Source organism: Python bivittatus, unplaced genomic scaffold (genome assembly GCF_059951505.1).
Source record: "Python bivittatus isolate LINGU-HERP-01145 unplaced genomic scaffold, Pbiv_v1 ctg000840_np1212, whole genome shotgun sequence".
NCBI lineage: Eukaryota > Metazoa > Chordata > Lepidosauria > Squamata > Pythonidae > Python > Python bivittatus.
This window is the reverse complement of record NW_028277113.1, coordinates 2400654-2420444: the sequence shown is the minus strand read 5'-3', so window position 1 is coordinate 2420444 and position 19791 is coordinate 2400654. Positions and strand designations below refer to the sequence as shown.

At 43.7% G+C, this 19791-nt stretch overlaps 1 protein-coding gene across 2 annotated transcripts in view; it reads left to right on the top strand.

Moving 5' to 3' along the window:
• Positions 1-19791, top strand: part of CDH18 (cadherin 18) — a 302248-nt gene that overhangs the window by 139236 nt on the left and 143221 nt on the right. The gene's annotated exons all lie outside the window — the stretch shown is intronic.

Sequence of the window (19791 nt, the reverse complement as noted above, 5' to 3'; positions counted from 1 at the left end):
AGGAACATTCTCCCCTTTTGCTGGCTGAAGTGCTTCTAAGCTGGGCTGCTTTAGCAGCTGCATGATGAAAATATCCCAGGCAGGGCAGCTGCAGTGAATGGGGTGGTCACTCCTGAAGTCACCCAGCCTGCAAGCATTTCAGCCAGCACTGAATGGCTGAGATGAGCCTTCTCCCATAACACGAGCCCTAAGTGATTTGAGGCCCCCTGAATCCCTTCCTAGTGGCAAATCAGCTGGGCTCTTCATGAATCAAGTCTTCTCCATCACTGAAATCACTCCAACAAAGGGAAACTATGTTATTTTGCCTACAAAGAAGGAGATTAATTGAGTCTCTGGTGGAATGCTTTTAGTTTAGTTATTCACAAATTGTGTAGTTCTGCTTGGGCATCATCTTATTTGCCTGGTAGGCTGCTTTCAGCTGGCAGGCTTGTATTAAAACTGCTTGCAATTTTGTTTCCTTCCCAAGGCCATATAATAATTGCCTGAGAGTTTCTCCCTTCTGATTATTTTATGTATTGGTTCTCATTCGTTTCCCACTCAGGTTCCAGTTCAGCTTTCCTCCTTTTAGCATTATGGGCTGGCCCTTTCCATAGGGACATCAACACACATATTAGTCACAATGCAGATTGTGGGATTTAATTGTTCTGATGCAATTTAGTCTTGCAAAACTAATCTGGATTTTGCCAGATTAACCTGTTTACATTAATATCTAAAGCCCTGTGGAATTGAATGGCAGCATTTCTGCCTGCACTTTGACTATGTCTCTTTGTTCCAGATGGGTTCTGATGAAATTAGAAATTATCTTCTGTACATAATAACAGAAGCATAACAATTGGTGGTGGCATGAAATGTTTTCTTTCCTTTGATAGTTATTAATTCATATATTCCAAGTGAAGTGGGTGCAGGAAGGAATGAAAATAAACCTCATCATCTGCAAATTTAAACATTTGGCTTTCAAATGATGCAGCGGAGTGCATATTAATTAATGCATCTGTTATTATTTTAGGTGCTTCATGGCCATAATGGAATCTTCAGGTGCAGGGGCAATATGCCACTGAATATGACTTACTAAGAGCCAGAAAGAAAAGACTAATGCCTTTATTCCTTGCATATTTGCATTCTAAGGGAACACAGGAGGCTATGCTATCATTTAAAGAAATGGAACAATAAAAAGGTTCAATGAATGACAGAGAGAGAGAGAGAGCATGTACATAGAGTGATGATAAGTTTATTATGTAGTTATAGATTCATTTAGATGTATCTATATGGTCTGTGTAATTCTCACAGGACATATAGTTCATTTTTATTTATCTTTTTGGTCCTGCATGGTTTAAAAACCGTCTGTTTCAATTCAAAATGCTTCTTATCTTCAAACTGTCTTATGAGATAGAATTTAGAAAAACAACACAAAAAGCTTCATGTATCTGTTAAACTTAAGATTCCTGGAACTCAAAAAGTTCTGCACACAGAACATGAAAGAGGTGGAAATCAGAAGTAACAGGTTGTTGAGTGAGGAAGGAAGGTGCTTGCAATAATGGAGAAGAGATGGAGCAAGCCACACCTTTCTCATGTTCAGTTTTTCTACTCTGCTGTTTGAGAGAGCTGTTTAGCTCTAACTTCACTGTCCAGTGCTCAGTAGGTACCTGCTTACTGGCTAAACATGCTTAAATGGGCATAGTTCATATTGGGACTTCTATCATCTTTACAGTTTTTAGTGTTGCAGTTTCTTCTCATGGTGGATGGGCTCAATTGCAAAGGCAATCAGTACAGCATTGGAAGACCTGAAGGACCTGGTTAGGAAAAGATTGTCATGGAGAAAATATATCAGTGTGGTCACTAAGAGTCAACACTGACTTAATAGCACATAATCAATCAGTTCATCAGTCAATCAATCTCTTCTCTTTATACTTTGCATACATTTTGAATAAGACATAAGTCTAATTTTATTCAGAACCAAAATTTAACCTGAGTTGTTCTGTCTGTTCAGCTGTGCACTGAACTTTTACACATTGGTTGACTGCTGTGGTGGATTTGGAGACATGTCTCATAAGGAAATTGCTGTGGGATACAAGCACACAATAGTCTAGGTTATAAAAGGTTCACCATGTTTTATTACATGGAACCATTTTATTTTAAGAAGTCCCTGATAATGGAGTGGGAAGGAAGGCAACTAATTGGATCCAAGAGGGGGGGATCCCAAGCATTCTCCAAAATAAAAACAACCTCCCTTTTATGTTTTATTTTCTTCTCTAGAAAAGTCAGGTAATAAAGAGGTAATTAAAGATTGAAGTGGCATCATAAATCATTACAAAACAAAACTATTATTTGATGCGTCAAAACTGGAAGCCACTACATCTGATAAATGGAAATACCCCAGCTGTTTTGCTTTTTGTTTATTTAAATTTTGAAAGCAGTATTTTTGGTTCTTTCAGATCACTAAGGATAACATCAGACTTCAGGTATATTTGTCCAAAAAACACAAGGTTTAGACAAACTTATTTGTGTATTTTTTATAATAACTTTATTTTTTTTAAAAAAAGTGAACAGTGAAAACTAACAAAACTAATATTGAGAAAAAGACTAAGAAGAAAAATAAAATAAAAAAAAGAAAATAGTAAATTCAAAAGTGCAGAAAAGAAAAAAGAAACAATAAAAGAAAAAAAATTGACTTCCTACCCTCCTTGCAACAGATATAAGTAACAATATACATCACTCTTATTCTATAGTTAAAACATAATTTTCATTATTTCTATTAACTCATATTTCTAATCATCAAATCCATACAGCATAATTTCATTTTTTCTGTTTCCTGCAAAAAGTCCAAAAAAGTTTCCAGTAAGCATTAAAATTACACAATGTTTCATCATGTATCAAAGCTGTCAGTTTCGCCCTCTCAGCTAACTCCATCAACTTCACCATTCATTCTTCCACTCTAGGTAATGTCTTATCTTTCCACCTCTGTGCATATATAAGCCTTGCTGCTATTATCATATATAAAAACAAAGTTCCATTATTTTTTTTTCCAACTGTTTATCCATCAAAGCCAAAAGGAAAGTCTCTGGCTTTGATTGAATATTAATCTTTAAAATCTTCTGTATACTGATACGTATCTCATTCCAGAATATTTTTGCATTTTTACAACTCCACCAGAGATGATAAAATGTCCCTTCTTGTTGGTCACATTTCCAGCATACATTTGAAGTCCCTTTACACATTTTAGATAATTTTTCTGGTGACAAGTACCAATGATACATCATTTGATTAAAATTCTCTTTAAGGTTATGACAGAATGTAAATTTCAGTCCTTTCCACCACATATATTCCCATTGTTCCATCTGCACATTGTAGCCAAAATTTTAGCCCATTTTATCATACAGTCCTTAATTTGTTCATCTTCTGTCTCTAGTTTCAATAGAGGTGTATACATCTTTGCCATAACATGTTCATCATTAGTACACAATTCTGCTTCAAATTCAGTCTTACCATATTCAAAGCCATGTCCTTTTATCTATTTTAAATCTTTCTTGTAGTTGTACATAGGAAAACCATTGACACATGTATCCTCTCTTGTCTTTAGTTTAAAGTCCCTTTGAGAAAATTCCAATACATCACCTTATGTTAACCATTTATTTTTCAGTTATCTTTTCTCTTCTATAAAAAGCTTCTTGTGGTGACAACCATAAAGAAACCTTTGGAGACAACATAGGTTTATATCTGTTCCATATTCTCAATATGGCACATCCAATAAAATGTTTTTTAAAATCTACATTAACTTTATTATACCATAAATAACCACCCAAACCTTAAGTCATGCCCCTCTAGTTCCAATAACCTCCTATTTCTCAAAGTTACCCATCTTTCATCCAAATCAAACAACAAACTGCAAAGTACACCTTCAAATTCAGGAGACCTAAACCTCCTCTTTCCTTAGCATCTTATAAAACTTTGTACTTAATTTGTGGTTTTTTACCTTGCTACACTAATTTAGATATGTCTTTATGGCTATGTTTAAATGGAACATCAGTTGTCATAACAGCTATTGTTTGAAACAAAACAAAACAAAAAGCATTCTAGATAAAACATTCATCTTAATTACTGAAATTCTTCCCAACAGTGACAGTTGTAATTTTTCCCATCTTAACATATCTTTTTAAATTGCATTCCAAGTCTTAACATAATTATTTTGAAACAACATACAATTACTATTTGTCAAATTCACCCCCAAATATTTATCCCTTTTTCCTACCTTAAAACTTGTTTTATTCATCAGTTCTTCTTGTTCTTGTATCCTCATATTTTTCATTAACATTTTAATCTTCATTTATTAATTTGAAAACAAGCCATAGCACAAAATTCTTTTAACTTTTTCATTAAAGCTTTGATCCCCTTCAAGGGGTCCTCCAGCATCAACACCAAATCATCCGCAAAGGCTCTGAATTCACATGTTTCTTTCTTGATTTTTATGCCCCTTATCATCTCATCTCTCCTTATATCTCTATTCAAAACTTCCAAAACTAAAATAAACAACAAGGGAGACAGGGAGCTACCTTGTCTTGTTCCCTTTTGTATCTCACATGATTTAGTTAATTCTCCATTTACAATAATTGGCACTTTCTGTGATGTATACATCAATTTTACTCCTTTTATAAAATTCTCTCCAAAAGTTCGTATCTTCCAAAACTTTAAACATAAAAGCCCATTTAAATTGTCAAAAGCTTTCTCTGCATCCAAAAAGCATTAATGCAGCTTGGTTTTCATTATGCTGTTCCAAATGTTCTATAATGCCCAGCACCATTCTAATATCTTTTAATTGTCTTTTAGGTAGAAATCCACACTGATCTTAATGAATAAATTCTTGTAATATAACTTGCAATCTGTGTGATAAAATAATTGTGAACAGCTTATAATCATTATTCAATAATGAAATTGGTCTATAATTTTTAGTTAAAGTAAAATCTTGTCCCTCTTTAGGTAATAATGCTATATTGGCCTCCTTCCAACACTCTGGCATTCCACCTTCTACCATTATAAAGTTCATCAAAGATTGGAGTAGTTGTAGAATTTAATCCTCAAAAATTTCATAGTGTGATCCTGGAAGCCCATCTGGTCCTGGTGCTTTACTTGGTTTAACCTTTTTTATAGCTTCAGATATTTCCATTATTGTTATAGGTCCATTCATAATCTGTCTTTGCTTATTTAAAAGCTTTGGCAAATTTTGTTTTGTTTTGTTTTTTAATTAGTCTTCTAGTTTTTTTCCAGAGAGAGATCCTGTCTTTTATATAAATTAGAGTAATTCCGATGAAAGATTTTTTGTATAATCTCATTGTCCATTATTACAGTATCATCATCTTGAAATTTTGTAATCATTTTCTTTTCTTTCTTCTTTCTTATCTTTCTTAATGTATACATCAACCATCTCCTTGGCTTATTTGCAAGTTCAGTTTTTTTGTTTGTTGGTTTGCTGGTTTGTTTGTTTAGCATAGTTCATCTTATCTCCTCTAAGATAACCTGCACTTTCTCTTGATTCCTCTTTTTGAACTCAGTGTTATGCTGTATGAAATACCCTCTAATAAAAGCTTTGCTTGCATCCCAAACCATTCTCAGGTCCATACATTTATTTAAATTATTCTCAAAATATTTTATTATTTAAAAAAAAAAAGATATTTCACTATCTCTTTCTTTTGCAGCAACATTTCATTTAGTTTCCATCTGAATGAATTAGATTTTCTTTTAAGAGTCCAACTCACTGGGTTATGATCAGAAAAAGTCTTTGGTAGAATCTCTACTTTAGAAGTATTAACAGCCAAAGCCTTTGAAATCCAAATCATGTCTACCCTTGAGAACAATCTCTGTCTTTCTGAAAAATAGGTATATTATTTAGAAGTGCCATTTTTCTGTCTCCATATATCCACTAAAGGTAAATTGTCCATCAAATCAAAAAACGTTTCAGCTAGTTTACCCTGATTCTTTTTAACTTCCTCCTCTGATATTCTATCCAATTGTGGGTATACCACTCCATTTCAATCTCCCATCAGGCACCAATTTTCGTAAGAAAAGTTTGTCATTTTTTCCATAAGACATTTTTTAAAAAATTATTTGATCTTCATTTGGAACACGAAGTCCCAAGATTAATTTTTTAATTGCCTGTAATTAACTTCTACTCCAACAAATCTACTATGATCATCAGTCAAAACTAATTCTGGTTTTAATTGTGGGTTAACATGTAACACAACTCCATTAACCTTTTTTGGACCTGCCGAAATAATTTCTTGTCCCAAATTCTTGCAAATCAAACATTTTATGTCTTTTTTTCTAATACAAGTTTCTTGTAAAGAAATTACATCTCGTTTAACTTTTTTCAAATGATTAAACACTTCTCTTTATTACAGCATTTGCTCCATAAATATTCCACATTAGCTATTTGTAATCCATAATTAAGCCAGTAATTTGGAACCTGTGGCACCCAACTCAGAATCCTCTTTTTCATCTTCCTCCAGGCCTTGTTTGGCTTTTGAGATTGTCTGCTAATCCTCCTCCATTTGCATCTCCTCCAGGTCTCCCTTAACATTTCCCAGAAATTCTTTGGCTTTATGAAGAGAATTCAATCAGAATCTCTTCTTTTGGAAAGTAAAAATCACTCCCTCCAGTTTATTCCAATGAAACAAAATCTTCTGTTTCATTTTTTTTTTTTTTTTTAATCTGCGCTCAGTCGTTACTGACTCTGCAGTGACTGCTTGGACGAGTCCTTGCAGTTTTCAAGGCAATTGTTTCAGAAGTGGTTTGCCAGAGCCTCCTTCCTAGGGCAGAGCCCAGCTGGCGAGCGCAGGAGGCGGGGTTTCCGTTGCTTCGCGCCCTTTTCGGGCACGCACGGTTTTTTGTGCTTACCGGCAACTGCTCCCAACTCCTTTTTGCAAGGCGCCGCCAGCATTTTTCCTCCCACCGGAGTGAGAGTACCCATTTATCTACTCACGTGAGTTTTCGAACTGTTGGGTTTACAGGAACTGGGGAGGAAACAGGAGTTCACCCTGCTAACGCGAAGGGTGGACTTGAACCGCTGAAGCGTCGACCATTTCTGGCCAGCAACTTTCAGCATCTTTAAGAAGAAGTAATCTTTTTCCTTCTGTAAAATTCTAACGGGAATTTCTTTTAATATAATTATATCCACAATCTTGTCAATCTTCAGTCTAGTATTAAAATGTCAGTGCAGAACTTGATCTCTGGTCCTTTCTTTTGCAAAATGTACTAATAGATCTCTTGGTACATGTCTTATTGCTGGATAGCATGAATTTACCTGGTACACCTTATCAATCTCATCTTCAGCTTTTTCCTCCTCCCAATTTAAAAATTCTGCCAACACTTGAACTACCCTACTTCTAATATCTTCTCCTGAAATTTCTGGAATAGCTCTAAAACTCAGGCAAAATCCCTTCTTCCTTAACTCCAGCAAAGTTGCATTATCTGGTCCTTTCTACAACTTAAGATCTCTGGTTTCTGCTTTATTCTTCATTTCCATTCTTTCAGTAACCTGCTTCATTTCTCCAGAAATTTGTTTCATCTTTCCAGCTATCTGTTTCATATAACTATCCAACTTATCTATTCTTTCTTCCATTTTTTTCCCAAAGTGGTAAATTCAGTCCCTAATTCATCAAGCAATGGTTTAAGTAAACTTAAAGCGACCATCTTCTCCTCTAAGATGGTCTACTGAGCCTCTTCTTTCTTTCATTTCTTTCACTGCCTTCCTCATAGCCATGTTCCTTTTATTTTATTTTTTTCTCATTCACACAGCTAAAACGGATAGCCATATATAATTAAATACAAGAGAATGTAAACTGACTTTCATGCCCTCTGGTGTCCCTTAAGCTGGAATTGCAGGCATGTGTCAAGCGAAGCACACAGGCATCAAGTTACAATCTTCTTCTGTTTTAAAAACCCAGCCAATTCACAAGCATAGTCCAGAAAAACAAGAAAGTTTCCCATGGAACAAACCTCGTTACTGTAAATGGAGTTTCATAGAAGAGTAACCTTCTACAAATAAATCTTCCCTTTTCATTGCAAGTCACTTTTAAGTCTCTTTCAAATTCCAATTTTCATCCAGCTTTTTTAGAATTAATCAGATTCAAATTAAAGCTCTATTTCTTTTTTTAAAAATATATATATATATATATAGTTCCAAAAACAAGGCTAAGCCCCCAGAGAATTACTTACCTGTTGTGAAGGAAGGTCTCTTTTAAGTTGAAAAATAGTTATAATCCACAGTGTTTAGAAATGAGGTTTGGTTGACTCTAGTGTCGATATAAGGTTGTACCACAGCTGCGAACAAAGATGGATCCCCCTCCTCCCAACCACTCAACTTGAAAGCCATTCACAGAGGCTTTTGTCTCTGTGATTAGCTTTCAAGGAGTAGCCAGAGGGAGGCCAAATGGGTTGACTTCTTGCTTCCTCCTTGATCTGGAGCAATTTAATAAATAGCATATTCTGATTTAGTTATACTACAACATAGGAAGTAAATATGAAACTTTAAGAATGAAGAAGGAAAAGGTAATGAAGAGAGGAAAAGCCTGTTTCTTTTGTTACAGAGTACCTGGCAAGACATAAATTACAGAAAGGCAGATTCCAATTAATGTCAAAAGTGTTCTAAGAGTACAAGCAGTTAGGCAGTGGAACCAAGTATCCAGAGTGTAGTCAGCCCCCTTTCATTGCATTGTATTCATGGAGGGGCTAGACATCTGGGGTCTTTTCATTTGGATTCCTACATTAATAAGAGAATGAAACTCAGTGGCTTCATTCCCTTTCCTATTCTGTGATTCCATGATTTTATGAAAAGGAAAAACTTCATCTAGTTAAATGAAATTTACTCCCACTATATACTTAGGTTTATAGCTTGACTATACTGCTTGGTTTCCTGAATTAAGTACAGGTAGTCCTCGCTTAATGACCACATTGGGACTAACAACTCCATCGCTAAGTGATGCGATCATTAAGCGAGACATCACATGACCACAAGTGAGGCTTATGACCTCACTTCTGCCATGGCCGTTAAGCAAATCACCCATAGTTGTCAAGTGAGATACCACATGACTGAAACTTGTGATTTATTGCCGGCTTCTTCATTGAATCTGCTTGTCAGAAGCCAACTGTGAAGTGCACAAATGGCAATCATGTGACCATGGGACGCTGCAATGGTTGTAAACACCTAGCGGTTGTAAAGTGCCCAAATCTTAATCATGTGACCGTGGGGATGCTGCAACAGCCGTAGTGTGAGGAACAGTCACTTTTCACCACTGTCATAACTTTGAATGGTTGCTAAACAGGGCAGTCATTAGGCAAGGACTACCTGTAGTTCCAAAACCATAGGATAGGATACAAAGAGGTACATTGGGCAGGTACTATGCTTTGGTGACATCGAGACGGATTCCTCCTCCTCCTCCTCCTCCTCTTCCTCTTCTTCCTCTTCTTCCTCTTCTTCCTCTTCTTCTTCTTCTTCTTCTATGTCCCCACACAGGCTACATTGTAAACTGCTTTTGAAATCTGTTCAGTGTAAACAAGAACAGGCATGTCAATAAAACAGATTGTATACTTCTTTGGATCGCATCCATAAGTAAGTACTTTTGTCATAGTGATGAATAAAAAGGTTGATAAATTATGTCAAACAGTAACTCCTCCTAGAATGGTTATATAAAATATTAGAAAGAATAATAGTATATGTAAAACATCCCCTCTGTTTTGAAAGGTTATGGGCCTCCTTTAGTATTATTAAGATTATTACTGTTATTATGAAGATAACATAGAGGAATGATGTAATGGAATTCTCTGAGCCTGGGGAAAGTAATGGATGCTTCCAAAATCTTGCAGAACAAGTACAGATGGACATTCCTTTTGCATTTTCAAAATGGGCAGCAACTTCCATCCAAGAGACCATTCAAAAGAGGATCAAAGGCATCAAGGAGAACCCATCTTAATGTGTTCACTAATAAATGAGGAGCAAAGTACTCATTTCCAGTTTCCACAATTCTGTAACTAACTCCTTTTTTTTTTTAACCTGTGGTAAACCTGACTAATGAGACTGTGAGAATATAACTTTCTTGGTTGTGAACTGCTGTTAAGGGGCTCGATAATTAGTATAGATGTATATAAGTTTCTGTATAATGTTGTCTTGATGACTCTTTAAGACTTTATTATTTTAAGACTTTATGCGTTAAAGTTGATGAATGAACTTGAAATAATAGATCAGATTCCCTAACCCTTTTTCCTTATACAGCCCACTGCATCATTATCAGAAGCTTTTGCAGTTAACTACATAAGCTGCTTAAAAACTCCTTCTTGAGCGTGCCAGATAAAAGCCACTAATCCATATCTGATTCCCCTGTTCTAACCATTAAACTGATACTGATCATACTATATACTGATCTCATGCAAAAGTGCAGCTATTTAAATTCAGAGAGTATTATACAGTATGGTGAACCAAAGGTCATTGTAAATAATTGATTACAATATACAAGAGGTACATGAGATTAAATTATTATTATTTGTCACACAGTCAGCCAGTTGTTTAGACTGGATTTGGCATTTTTATCCACCTATTGAGTCCTTCCAAAGCCAGATGTTGTTGTTTGATGGTATTAAAGGTATCGTCACAGGTTGTAAGCTGTTCCAAGTAAAGCTGTCTTTTGCAATTGACTGATGGTGACTTTGTCAATGCCGATGGTCTTCAAGTGGTACTCCAGATGTTTTGGGATTGCACCCAAGGCACCTGTTACTATTGGTACTATCTTTGCTTTGTTTTGCCACAGTCATTCTATTTCCATTTGCAGGTCTTTATATTTTGTGATTTTCTCCAGTTCTTTCTCTTCTCTTCTACTGTCTCCAGGGATTGCAATGTCAGCTATCCAGACTTTTTTGTCTTCCTTATCAACAATTGTTAAGTCTGGGGTGTTGTGTGGCAGGTTCTTGTCTGTCTGAATTCTGAAGTCCCAGAATACTTTAGCTTTTTTGTTTTCTATTACTTTGTGTGTTTTGTGGTCCCACCAGTTCTTGCTTGGAGGCAAATGGTATTTCTTACAGATATTCCAATGCAGCATTGTTGCTATTTTGTCATGCCTTGGTTTCTAGTGAGTCAGTGCGATCTTGCAACAGCTGACTAGGTAGTCCACTGTTTCTTTGCAGAGGTGGCATTTGCTGTCTGTTGCTGTCTTCTCGATTCTGGCTTTGTATGCATTTGTTCTTAAGGCTTGGTCTTGTGCAGCCAGGATTAGCCCCTCTGTCTCCTTCTTCCACTTTCCTGCTCTTAGCCATTGCCAGGTCTTCTTGTTATCTGCTTTGCCTGCTGTTGTTTGTTTGTTTGTTTGTTCTTGGTGTACCGGCCATGTAATACTTTGCCTTGCCATGTCTCTTTTCTGTTCTTTCTTTGGTCTTTCTTCTAGGCAAAGAAAGCAAAGACAGTACCAATAGTAATAGGTGCTTTTGGTGCAATCCCAAAACATCCGGAGTACCGCTTGAAAACCATCGGCATTGACAAAATCACCATCAGTCAATTGCAAAAGGCTAAACATCTAGCTGACTGTGCGATCAACAATAATAATACAGAATCAGTTCCTTTTCAGAGTTAAATTTTTGTGTTCAAACATTCAGAAACAAAAATCATAATTTGCTGGAGTAATGTTTTATCAGAGAAAAGAATAGGTGCCCTAGGCACTTTATTTCAGCTGAACTGTAAAAACTACATCTGAATTCTTATGTTACCCTCACCATTATTTTCAGCTGACCTTTAAATAAAACTGTTATAGGATTTCTATCACAGCTCCTTGGAAAATTTCAGCATGTAGCTCAGTCAGCTAAGGATGCAGTGACATGTGTAAGATTTGCCCCGTTCGACAGAGAAACTCTCGTGACACGTGTGGTTCACAAAGAAGGTTTACTCATGCGTAACGTAGTAGTCACAGGCAAAGCCAGGACTGGCTTGGTACAATTGCATCACTTGTTATATTCCCCCCTTCCCGCGCTTTTTCCCACCTCGTGATCGCGTTGCAGCTGTGGACTATTAGGCCCCCCAATGTCCCCCTTGATCGTTCATGATGGCAGGGTCGGTCAGAGTCCATTGTCCTTGATTGCCAGTCCCCCTCCGGCTGGGTTGGTCCCTCCCTGCTACGTGCAGACCCACGGGTTCTGTGCTGCGTTGCGATCTTGTTTCGCTGCCCTGCGGCCCCGTTCCTTGCATGCTCGCGCCGTTATCAGTTCATAGTTAAAAGCTTCCGCTGCGGTTTTCCTGTTTAGCTGGCCGCAGGTGGCTCGTTAATTAGCGGCGCTTTCGGTTCCTCTTTTCCCCGCTAGCTACCGCTGGTGGATTCCGCGTGGTCTGGCTGCGAGCTTCCCTGCAGCCCCGTGCTTCCCTGAAACCTCGTGCTGACCGAACCTGACATGCCGTCCCCCTGAAGACAACTCCCCCCCCCTCGGTTCTATTTCGACTTCCCGGGGTATTTACTGTAAAAGTCCCGCACTAGGTCCGGCGCCCTTATGTGGGTTTTACTCACCCATTCGCTGTGGGACTTGGGGAAATGTTTCCATTGCACTAGGAGCTGGGTCTCCCCTTGTGCCTCCGGGCGTCCAGTATCCGGTTGATTTCGAAATGCTGCTCCCCCCCGACCATGATGGGTGGCGGTACTCCCTCTGCCTTGTGCCAGGCGTTCCCCGGCTGGTGCAACTTTAGCAGGCTGCAATGGAACACCGGGTGGATCTTCCCGAGGCTTTTCGGGAGCGTCAGCCTGACGGTCACCGGATTGATGACCTCCGTAATGGGGAACGGCCCCACAAACCTCGGGCTGAGTTTTTTTGATGCCTGGTGCGTCTTTAGGTTTTTGGTTGACAGATACACCTGGTCCCCCACTTTCCATTTTTCCTCGGGGAGCCTCTTGCGGTCCGCGTGCTTCTTGTAGTCGGCTTTGGCTCTTTGCAATGCCGCGTGCGCCGCTCGCCGGGTCTCGTCGATTTGGGCGAACCAGGCGTCCAGGGAGTTGATCTGGGATTCCGGCTGAGGCAGCTCCGGCATGGGGACGAAATCTCTCCCGGTGGCTACTTTGAACGGAGAGAACCCGGTACTCTTGTGGACGGCGTTGTTGTATGCCACCTCCGCGAATGGTAGTAGCTCCGCCCAATCGTCCTGTTGGGGCCCCACGTAGCAGCGCAGGTACTGTTCGAGCCCCCCGTTCAGGCGTTCCGTGGCTCCGTCCGTCTGCGGGTGCGCCGCGGAGGATAGGGCTTGTTTCGTCCCCACCCGCTTCAGGAACTCCCGCCAGAACCGCGCGATGAAGTTGCCGCCCCGATCGCTGACAACACGTCGAGGTGCGCCGTGGAGTCGGTAGACATGTTGCACGAACAGTCTCGCCAGCCCCTCGGCCGTGGGGACTCGCCGGCACGCTACAAAATGCGCTTGTTTGGAGAATAAGTCCGTGACCACCCAAATGGCGGTCTTCCCCTTACTCTCCGGGAGCTCCACTATGAAGTCCATGGCGACCTCTTGCCAAGGGCCGTCGGATTCCGCTACCGACTGGAGTAGGCCTCTAGGTTTGCCTTTCGCTCCTTTCGCTGTTGCGCACACCGGGCAAACCCCCGAGTACGCCTCCACGTCCTTCCGGAGCGTGGGCCACCAAAACTGCCGCCGGATTAAGTGGAGTGTCTTTACGAAGCCGTAATGCCCCACGCTCCGGCTGTCGTGGGCTCTCTCCATGACCTCCCGTCGGCAACCCTCGGGCACGTACAGCTTTCCTTCGTGCCACCACAACCCCTCTTGGCCGGTTAGCGCCTCTCGGTTCTGCTTGAGCCAAGCGTCCCGCTCCGCCGCCTCCGCGAACCCTTGCCTTACTTCAGGCGCCGCGTCCCGTTGCTCCCCCTTGGTCTGGCTTCGGGTCACCGCCTTTGCAGCCAGCCTGCTGGCGGGGATGACGGAGTCCACGATCTCCTCCCGTAGGCTGGCGTGTTGGGGCATGCGAGACAGTCCATCCGCTAGGAAGTTGCGCTTCCCGGGGATGTGCTTCAGTGTGAACCTGAACCTCCCGAAGTATTGGGACCACCGTGCCTGTTTGGGGGATAGCTTATGCGGGGTCTTCAGGGCCTCGAGGTTCTTATGGTCCGTCCACACCTCGAACGGTTCAGTTGCCCCCTCCAGTAGATGCCTCCACGTGGCCAGCGCCCACTTGACCGCGTACGCCTCTTTCTCCCACACCATCCACCTCCTCTCCGTCTCGGTGAATTTGCGGGAGGCGTAGGCGCACGGGTGGATGGCCCCCTCCGGGCTGGGTTGGAGCAGGACTGCTCCCGTTGCCACGTCTGATGCATCCACTTCGATTATAAACCGCCGGTCTGGGTCGGGATGGCGCAGGATCGGCTCCGCGGTGAACCGCCGTTTTAGTTCCTCAAACGCCCCCTGGCATTCTGCAGTCCACGCGAGTGCCATGCTGGGCTTGGGGGGTTTCCCAGTGCCCTTGGTTTTTAGCAGGTCGGTTAGGGGAAGGGCGATTTGGGCGAAGTTCGGGATGAACTGACGATAGAAGTTCGCAAACCCTAGGAAGCTTTGGAGTTGCCTCCGGGTTCGCGGCGCTTCCCAGCCCAGGACATCCCTTACTTTCGCCGGGTCCATCTCAATTCCCCGGCTGGATATTCGGTAGCCGAGGTAGTCTAGTTGCTCTCGATGGAACTCGCATTTCGAGAGCTTTGCGTACAGCTGTGCCTTCAGCAGTCTCTGGAGCACCGTGCGCACCAGGCTCACGTGCTCCGCCAGGGTCTCGGTGTAGATGAGGATGTCGTCCAGGTAGACCAGGACGCCCCGGTAGAGTAGGTCATGCAGCACCTCATTTATTAGCTGCATAAATACCCTCGGGGCCCCTTTTAATCCGAACGGCATCACGGAAAAATGGTAGCTTCCGAGCGGGGTGTTGAACGCCGTCTTCCACTCATCTTTTGCGCGGATCCTGACTCTGAAGTAGGCTTCGCGCAAGTCCAGTTTTGTGAACACCCTCCCCTTCGACAGATGCGACATCAAGTCCTTCATCAGGGGGAGGGGGTATCTGTACTCCGTGCTAATTGCGTTCAGCCCCCGGTAGTCTACGCACATACGGAGTGAGCCATCCTTCTTCTCCCGGAATAACACCGGGGCCGCTAATGGTGACTTCGCGGGTTGGATGAATCCCCGCGCTAGGTTCTTGTCTATGAACTCGCGCAGGGCCCCCATCTCCCTCCTCGACAGGGAGTACATTTTCGGCTTAGGCAGGGTCGCTCCTGGCTCAAGCTCGATGGCGCAATCACTGGGCCGGTGTGGTGGGAGCTGGTCGGACTCCTTCTCCCCGAACGCTGCCGCCAGGTCTCGATACTGCCTCGGGATTCCGCCGCCCGTCGGGGGTTCCCCGGGTCCGGCCCCTCGCTTTGCGGTCGCCTCGCCAGTTGCCGCTGCCTCCCCTCGCCTCGGGATCATGGCGGGTCTCCAGGGTCCCAGCGCTGCTGCTGCTGCTGTTGCCGCCCGGGTCTCGGGCCCCATCTGCTCTCGCCCCGTCTCCCGGTGTCCCGGACCCTCCGCTTGCCCGCCGGTGGTTGCGGCTGCCTCCGTCTCCACGGCTCGGTCCCCTCTGCTCTCGCCCCTCGCCGGTCTGTCGACCCCGAACCGCACTGCCTCCGCCGTCCAGTCGACTCGTGGATTCCGCCGCCGCAGCCACGCCAAGCCGAGTACCACCGCGTAGTCGGCCACCGGGACCACCACAAACCTCAGTTCTTCCCGGTGACTCCCGATCGTCATCTGGACCGGCTCGGTGTAATACTGAGCTGGCCCCCCCCCTGCCAGCGTGCCATCTAGCTGGCTGAATGAAATGGGCTCCCGGAGGCGCCTCAGCTGTAGCCCGAGCCCCGAGACCACCGCTGGGTGCATCAAGCAGTGGGTGCAGCCCGAGTCCAGTAGCGCCCGTAGCTGCGCCTCCCCTCTGGATCTCACCCCCCGGACGTGTATCCTCACCCGGAACGGTGGGCAGTCCTCGTCTCCTATTGGGTCCGCGCGCCTCGACTCCCCTGCTCGCACTGGGACGCCGTTCAGTGCGAGCGCGCCTCGTTTCCCGCCGGCTCCGAGTCCTCTCCGGAGGATGCTGTCTCCGGGGTCGACCACCCCCGCGTCCTTTCTCGGTCACCGCCGCCACTGCCCCCTTCCGCGGTCGGTCACCGGTCCTTTTCCCGTTCGCACGCGGGGTTTTGACTTCGGGCCGTGGTGGGGCGCCTTCCCGCTCCGTCGGGCACTGCGCCGCTCGGTGGCCTCTGCCTCCGCATCGGAAACACAGATTTGGGGCTCTGGTCGCCTCTCGCCTCCCGGTGGACTGCCGTCGACCGCTCCGCCTCTCCTCGGGGGTCCTCTCCCTCGGCTGGTCCCTCGTCTGGTCCCGTCGTCTTGTGCTCTGTTGGATCTGCCGCCACGCCGATTCCGCCGTTCCGGCCAGCCAGATCCAATCCTTCACTGTGGACGGGTCGTCCCGCCCCAGTGCCCGTTCCAGGATCTCTGGGTTGAGTCCCCTCTTAAAATACTTCACCTTCAGGGACTCCGGCCAGTCCGCGAGCTTCTCGGCCAACCTCCGGAACTCCAGGGCATATTCCGATACCGATTTGCCCCGCTGTCTGAACTGTAGGATGTCGTCCTCCGCCCGCTTGGCGCTCAATGTGTCCTCGAATCTGTCCCGGAGCGCCTGCATGAAGTCCGGGAAACTCCGCAGTTCCGCCGCGTTGGCATCGTACAGCCCGATCACCCAGCTGGCTGCTTGGCCATCTAGCAGCTCGGCCACGTAGGATACCCTGTCCTCGTCTCTAGCGAATAGGTGACCACCCCTCCGCATGAACCCCCTGACGTGCGTCAGAAAGTGCGGCAGCTGTTCGGGGTCCCCTGAGAACTTCCCAGTGATACCTCAAAGTCTCAGGGCGTCTGCCGCCCGTTGGTCCTCCGACTGGGGCGCCGTGGGTGGTGCCGGCGGGGGTCCCGGACCGCCCCCCCTGTCGCTCGCCTCCTCGTTCACCGCCGGTGGTCCCACTCTCTGTAGTAGGGTCTGGAGCATCGCCTCCACGGCGTCTAGGCGTCGCTCGACTCTCTCCTCTAGTCGGGCGAATTTCTCGCTCCACTCACGGTTCCGGAACCCCGAACCCCGGGTCATCGTAGCGCCTGAACCGTCTGGTCCTTGGTTCACGCCCATCGACCACCGCTCGGATGGAGGGCGCCCGGCCCTGGCCGCTGCCCCGTCGCTCCCGGGTGGCTCCGACCGCCCTTCCGCGAGCCTGGATTCCTCACGCTCCAGCTGACCCACGGATTCCTCGTCGCTGGTCATGCCTGTATTGAGAAAGAAAACGCTCCTCGGTGGTACCGGGTAGCGCTGACGGTGAGTCCTGGCTTTATGTAAGATTTGCCCCGTTCGACAGAGAAACTCTCGTGACACGTGTGGTTCACAAAGAAGGTTTACTCATGCGTAACGTAGTAGTCACAAGCAAAGCCAGGACTGGCTTGGTACAATTGCATCACTTGTTATATTCCCCCCTTCCCGCGCTTTTTCCCGCCTCGTGATCGCGTTGCAGCTGTGGACTATTAGGCCCCCCAATGTCCCCCTTGATCGTTCATGATGGCAGGGTCGGTCAGAGTCAATTGTCCTTGATTGCCAGTCCCCCTCCGGCTGGGTTGGTCCCTCCCTGCTACGTGCAGACCCGCGGGTTCTGTGCTGCGTTGCGATCTTGTTTCGCTGCCCTGCGGCCCCGTTCCTTGCATGCTCGCGCCGTTATCAGTTCATAGTTAAAAGCTTCCGCTGCGGTTTTCCTGTTTAGCTGGCCGCAGGTGGCTTGTTAATTAGCGGCGCTTTCGGTTCCTCTTTTCCCCGCTAGCTACCGCCGGTGGATTCCGCGTGGTCTGGCTGCGAGCTTCCCTGCAGCCCCGTGCTTCCCTGAAACCTCGTGCTAACCGAACCTGACATGCATGCACATTTATCTAGGAGTAACTCTATCTGAACTCAGTGAGAACAGACATGTATAAGATTGTACTAACAATCTAGAGGAAGCTATGGTATTGGCCCCACCTTCCATGGCATTTTTATTTTTCACTTCTGTTGCAGTTTACCCTTGGAATGCAAACTTTACTATTCATGTTAAAATATATCTTGCCTGGCTTACCTCTGCTGTATAAAATAAATTCCTTTCCTTTGGATTATTTGGGTTTAATTTAGCATCCTTCTCACATATGATGTGTGAAGGGAGCCTACAGGGCCATACTGCCAGCTAGCTTCACCTTTGACATATGACTTTCCTAACCTTCCCATAATTCCAGCCTCATCTCCAAAAGTTAATCTACCTGCAGCATGGAATTAATAAATAAAAGAGGACTCTTATTTCAATTATTGGTTGACATAGCTAACATTTTACCCACAGGATTTGGCTGTTCCAACTTGGTGATCAATTATCAGTCCATCAGTATGTGAGGGATAGAGGATAAACTGCTGCAGTATTGATATTCTTCTGAGTCACTGTGGGTCTTGCACTAAAAACAGGCCAGGGTAGAATTCAAATTCTGGATATAGAAAATCAAACTGAATATAGTTGAATCCACACTGAAGTTAACTAGGGAACCAGCTGAATAGTATCTTGATCTACTTATGTACCTAATTATCTTCATGCTCTTACACATTGACATCTTTCCCTCAGCAGTCCTAAAATCTGATCTTGAAGTGCTGGAAGAGTTAAATTGATGGCTTCTGTTCTTCTGTGCTGTGATTTTGACAGAGATTTTTGTAATAAGTTGATAGCACCTTTTATTATTCCTTTCCTGGGCAACCAGGTGATTTCTGTGCCCATTATCTTTTGTCTAGTCAGTTTAATGCACCCATTACTTTTCCATGCTTGTTGTAAAATTCACCTGTAATTAATAGATTAATTTCCCTTTGGTTATTTTAGTTGGCATTCTGTAGCCAGCCAGTATAAGTTATAAAAGATAATTGGCTTGATTTTTTAAAAGTGTTTTTTATATTTCTCCCCTCTCTAAATGTAAACTGTTGTGTTTTAGTAAATTGGTTATATTTTATCTGTCTTATTGCCAGTTACCATAATAGAAAAATAAAGTAAACTGAAAAATAAACATTAAAATATTAGGGCAATTTCTGTGGCAGCCACTATCAAATGTTGCATTTCTGTTTCCTTCTCTATGAGATTTAAAATGTATTTTTCCTTTTTTTTCTTTTGTTGGTTCCCCGTTTCTATTGCATTTACACCCCATAGATGCCCCCATCACTGTTACTTGTTGTAGCTACAAATAATGACCTTTCCATTGGAATTCTACCATAATCAACAGATTAATACGTTACTCAGTGAATTTGGGTCAATACTTTAGAAACTTTAAGGCAAATAGTGTAAGTTCTGCATCGTACTAATAAACTTACTAAAGGAGGAGCTTGATAAAAGATAATTGGTGTAAGGTATTGCTGTGTGCCAAGTTCAGCTAAGGAAAAAAATCAATTTTATTTAAGAGAATGAGTTTGAAACTGCATGCTGTTACTTTACATTATAAAACATCTCACTTTTTTAGACTTCTCAGTATATGAAAACTGTTTACTTAAACAGATGCAGACAGAGAGTTGCAGTTCCCTGATTCTCCAAATTGTATATCTTGATTAAGATAAGAATCAGTGCCCTAGTTCATTGCTTCTTCAACTCAGTTCAAGCAGCTTGCTTAATAAAGTATTTAAATGGTCATATTAGAATATTTAAAATGCTTCAAAGGCACTTCTTTGAAACAGTGAGATAATT